A 5,843-nucleotide genomic window follows, 5' to 3' on the forward strand; every position below is an offset into this window, starting at 1 on the left:
GTTTGGATTCTAATTTCCGATTAAATCAGCCACTTCCCCAAAAACTGAGTTCAGCACTTTCGGTTTTTCATGAATGTGTGGTTGTGGGTTCGTTTTATGTTCCTTTTGTGTGTGTGTGTAGGGGGGGGGTTCTTTATACAACAGGACCCCAAACACCCAGTGAACAAGGTTCAGGAGGTTTAGGGGCCAGATCCCTCTGAATATAGTTCATCAAACAAAAGTCTGTCTGTTGTGTGTCTGTTGTGTGTCTGCTGAGTGTCTCTCTGCCTGTTGTCTGTTTGCTGTGTGTCTGTTGTGTGTCTGTACAAATGATGGACACATTAAAGTACGGACCTTCAAACTGGAGGCGACTTTAGAATTCATTTGAGCTCAGAAACACACGTCCAGAAAAGTGTGTTTTTTGTTTGTTGTTTTCTGAGACAGTTCATGAAGTGTGGACACATTTTAAAAATGAGAAACCCAAAGTGATGAATGATCTCTCTGAAGCTCCAGACAACTGATTTTAAAGTGCTTTCGGACATTTGTGGGTTAAACGGTCCTGGTTACTGGGCCCGGTGGGCTCACGTGGAGTTGTCTCGTTGTTCTGTCACTGTGCGGCGTCGCAGTCAGGAGGAGGATGGAGGACACTGAACCTGCGTCTCTTCCATCGGAGTGTAACCTTCCCTGACAGGAAGGAGGAAATCTAATCCTGCAGCGGGTGGATGGTCCCGGTGGGCGGGGCTTGGCTGTGCTGACAGCTGGTTTTAGTCCTGGCAGTAGGACTCTGAAGGTCACGTGATAAGAATTGTGTAGCAGTGTGTGAGTCAGTGATCAATATCACACTGCAGAGCTTCTTTTTTGTTTGACAGTAAAATGTGTTGACTGTGTTTTTGTGTTTAAACAAACAGTTTTCACTGTTCAAAACTGATTTTATCTTTTAGCCTCAACATGAACACAGTTCAGCTCTGATGTCACACTGAACTGGGACTTTCCTGTGTGTGTCTAAATTGTTTGAATCAGAAGACTTTTGTGCGTGTCCTCTCTGGGCTCTGGTGGCCTTCAGTCTTCAGGTTGGCAGGAGGATGTGAAGGTCAGCGAGCTCCACTGTGGGTCAACAATCATTAACACACAGACACACACACACACAGCCGGCTGTTAGGGGATACTTTGTGTCAACATTTGGTTTTGAGTTGTCGTTCAAACTTGTTTGAACGTTTCTTGGATAACTTTGGGTCAAAGTCTGATGAGGTACTGGTTTAACAAACTTCTCTGTCCGGTCCAGAACTGGTCCAGAACTGGAGCAGAACTGGAGCAGAATTGGAGCAGAACTGGTCCAGAACTGGAGCAGAATTGGAGCAGAACTGGTCCAGAACTGGTCCAGAACTGGAGCAGAACCGGAGCAGAACTGGTCCAGAACTGGTCCAGAACTGGAGCAGGGTTACTTCCTCCACTTGGGTTCGTGTTAATGTGAGAAACATCTGCTGGCCAGACGACGTTTCAAACCTTCAGCCGTCGACTTTTGTTGGTTTTGTTAAACTTTAATGATCTTTACTGAACCAAAACGAAGACGCTCCCACAGTGTAATTTCTCCAGAGCTTTATTTTGAAAGGTCAATGTCCATGAGGAAATAATTAGAGCTTTCCCTTTTGAAGCTGGTGGAGCCCGAACCTGGAGCTCACAGTGTGAAATATAAACTTAAAGGTCTTCGGTCTTTTATTGTGAAGATATATTTGTGTTTTTACGAAGTGACTGATGACACAAATAAACATCTTTTCATAATAAAAGTCTGGACTTCCTCCCGTTGTTGAGCTGCACAGACTTACAGAATGATTCTTTGTGTCTCTAACTTCTCCAAACGTGACAACATTATGCAACAACCTGCTGACCAAACGGTTCCTGGATCAAACCCCTCGGCGGTATTTCCACATCCAGGTGTTTTCAGAGGATGATGATGGACGATATTCGCTGTGAGCTCATGAAACACTTTTCACAAGACGAGACTCATAAATTCTTCCTGCTCACCATCTCTGGCTCTACATGTGACCCTGAACTGTTTGGATATCTGGGGTAACGTCCTCCGACACGCAGTTAGTCAAACACACACACAGTATCTGAGATCACCACGGCAACATCAACACACACACACACACACACTCACACACACTCTCACACAGTAACAGGAGGAATGCACACCTGTGTTTGTTCCTGTCGGTCTGCTGTCTCGTTTTATTACGTGGGACATTAAGTTCAGTCTCCTGATAACAAAGAGAAGAACCTGGACTGGTCCAGACTACAGAACCGGTCCGAGCTCAAACTCCAGTTCACACTGAAGCTCCACATTTAGCTCCTTCAGGCCTGCAGAGTCACTGAACTGAATGGAATATCGACTTCTGTGTGGAGAAGAAATCCAGCTCATGTTTACTGTTTGACTTTTTAAGTTGGTGACATAAAAATAAAACATGGTTGTAATCGACCCAAATGATGAGGTGTGAGCTCGGCAGCCGTCTGTCCAGGCGGAACAGCCTCACCTGGATCTCTTCAGGTAAAATGCCCTGCTCCAGGACGTGACCACCTGGGAACCATCTCTGTTATCCTTCATTAGCATTCCTGCCATATTTCCCATGCTCCGTTAGCTGGACAATTAGCATTCTGCTCATATTTGCCCAGCTGCTCTGACAGGAGGATCCTCAGCTGTGAACATCTGTCCTCTTCACTGAGGACAGACTGTGTCTCCTCCAGTCACCTGATATCTCTGCTGTCCTCCTTTTAATAAACTTTTATCTGATTCTGGATTCTTCTTTACTTTCCTGCTCATGTGGATTCTCTCTCCGTTCACTCCGCGGCCTTTATTTGACTTACTTTCCTCTCCTTTTCCGCCCTTCTGCATTTTCTCATGTGTTCTGTCTTCACCTCGCCGTGCGTCCATCACAGTGATGTTGAGGCGATGATATGCAGGAAGAGGATTGTGGTGCAGTTGGACAGTGGGCTCCTTTATTCGGGGTAATACACAAAGAGGGCCCAGAGCGACGGGGCCTCTCGACCACACTGTGAAGGATATGAGAGCTCACGCTGCAGGCCTCGGGATAATACTCCCTCTGTCCAGACACACGTGTGTTTCACCTTCAAAGCTTTCAAACTTTAATCCACTTTTCCTGAGCGACCCTCAACTGCACCCTGATCTTATTCTCAAAAGACAAAATAGATTATTCTTTCTTGATGCGTCTGATGGGACATGCGTGCAGGCTCCAGAGGACGGAGTCTTTCTGATCCCAGGACAGATTCTGATGCGTCCAGTATTTTGGCTGATGTTGAATTGATGTAGATGAAAATGACTTTCATTCAGTTCTAATTATTTATTCAGATGAAAACAGATCAGGAAGGATCGGAGGGTCCTTTTCCCAAAACCTCTAACGGTTTCCCAGACAGCATCGTCTCCATCTGATTACTTAAAACAACCATTAAACAGTCAGTCGCCGTCAGACTGTCCTCTGAGTAGGTGAAGAAAAGCTGCATTCAACAAGAAGCTAAAAGGCAAAAATGAGCCGAGACCGCAGAGAGTGGAGGTGAAGGGTCTGAATGGAGAAAGCTGAGAACGGCTCTTTTCATTTGACTCCTCATCCATCAGGACGGAGGGCACGTGAATGTCTGCCACATGATAGAGATTAGGAGAGACGGTGTTTCTGCCCGTCTCCTTCCTCCTCTCACACGTTTGTCTTATTAATGATGAGGAAGGGAGGAGGCAGGAAGACACATGGCGTTCTGTTCCTGTCAGAATATGAGACACGTGAGCGAAGGCCTCTGGTTACACAACCATGAAGAGCAAAAACCAAAACTGACGCCTTCATTTTATTGAGTTTTATCAGGAACTTACAAACTTGTATAATAACAATATAATATAAATAATAAAGGCGTTGTGACAGATTTTGAACGACGCTCCAGTTCAGACCATAAATCAGGGAATGGATTAGGGGGCGGGGCTACTGTGTGTCTGACTGTTCCAGGACCTGTACTCAGGATGGAGTGCAGAACACGTCAGCCCCACCCCTTTCAAAAAGCAAGATGGCCGACAGACAGCTTACAAAGCGGAGGCAGGGTGACATCATGGTGGCTTCTTGGTTTAAAGCAGCGTTTAAAACAAAGATGATCTGTGACCACATGAGGCTGTCGGTCCGTGCTGAGCTGAAGGAAGGACGCGTCCAGCTGTAATGAGAAGAATGTCACACATGAAAAGAAAAAGAAATGTTTTTGTACCAAGCGACGTGTGGGAGGTCTCATCACGCTTGGCTGATAATCTGCTTCACTTGGCTGGAACAAAAGAGGCTTTTCTGCTTTCCACAGCAAACTTAATGAGTCATGGCTTCACTTTAAAGATCCAACTTACAGAAGGAACAAAGTGTAGAACGGAATCAGCTTTGTGGTTTTGTGGGTTTTTCTGGTACCAGACACTTTAATTAATCGGATTAACATCATGAGGATGTGGACGTGAATGAGATCCAATGAATTCCTGCCGTCGCTCTGCAGCCTTTGTTTGTCGAATGTGTGGTTCAGTTAGAACCTCCAGATCTGGGCCTCCCACAGAGACCTGCAGGTGAACTGCTGACTCTCTGAGTGCTGGAAGTGAGAAGTCTGTTTGTTTTCCAAGTTCTGCAAACATCTGGTTCTTATCTGTGGCGGAAGAGAGTCGGCTTTCAGACGCACGTCACATGTATTTTATTTCCTGTGGTGACTCAGAGCTCTGATGTTCCACCTGAGATAAAAAAACCTGAACGTAGCCAGACGATGGAGACCCACCCTCGTCATTCACGTTCATGTTACTTTGGCAAGTCGATGTGACCGCCACCTGATCAGACATCAGTTCAGATGGAGGATGAGTTCACATCAGACTCAGCTTCTGATAAATCCACTCTGACTGTTGATGACTGACAGCATGTTGAACCCACATTGGTTACAGTTACAGTTCAGGAACAAAGTGCCATTCACACACAGGCGGTGCTCAGAGACCACATGACTGAACCAACGTCCTCCAGTCTGCAGTGCTGTGTTTCCTGTTTGTGGCTGAGCTGTTTCATCAGCTCGTTGTAACTCACGCCAAATATCAGACCCTCCATCGAACAGTGCTGATTTATTATCTGTTGTGTTATCACTCAGGGACAAGTGGAGTCAAAAGCACAAACGGTCCCCACGAAGACATGAAGTCAGACGTGAGGAGCTGGCTGTAGTTGGTTTGTGCGCAGAGGTTGGACGTTAACGTTTCCTTGAACTAAATTTGAAAACCTGGGTAGCAGAAGTATTTCTGAGAACACTAACAACTTCCCGTTGTGGTTTCTGCTCATGCATCAGAATGATCTGAGACCGTTTGGAGTAAAATAAAGCTCCTGTGGTTGTTCAGATGGGTTCAGTTTTAGAACATAAAATAGAACCATGTTTCCTGACTTCAGATTTAAACCTTCTGACTCACAGAAGGAGCAGAAATGATGATATCTAACAATGTTCATCACACCTGGACTGTTAATGAGCTCATTAACTTCATCAGCCAGCATAAATTGGCCTTTGGTGACATTTTGAACAGGATGCTGATGGTGGTAACATGAACCATCTATGTAACTTACTTATTTACATCTTATTAAGTTTAGAATAATGGAGGTGGTGGCCTGTTTGATTGACAGCTGGGATTAAAGGTATTAAACTGCTTGCAGGTTCTTAAAGAAATGAATAATTTGAAGGAATAAACTGGTTTAATAAGCAGAGACGTTTGGATTATGTATTCATACTGTTGTTGACAGTTCTGCCAGTGTTCCTGATATTCCAACTTTTTCCAAGATGAACAGATCAGCCCGATTTCACCTGAGGACAGTTTGTCATCG

The sequence above is a fragment of the Echeneis naucrates genome, chromosome 5 (assembly GCF_900963305.1).
Source record: "Echeneis naucrates chromosome 5, fEcheNa1.1, whole genome shotgun sequence".
NCBI lineage: Eukaryota > Metazoa > Chordata > Actinopteri > Carangiformes > Echeneidae > Echeneis > Echeneis naucrates.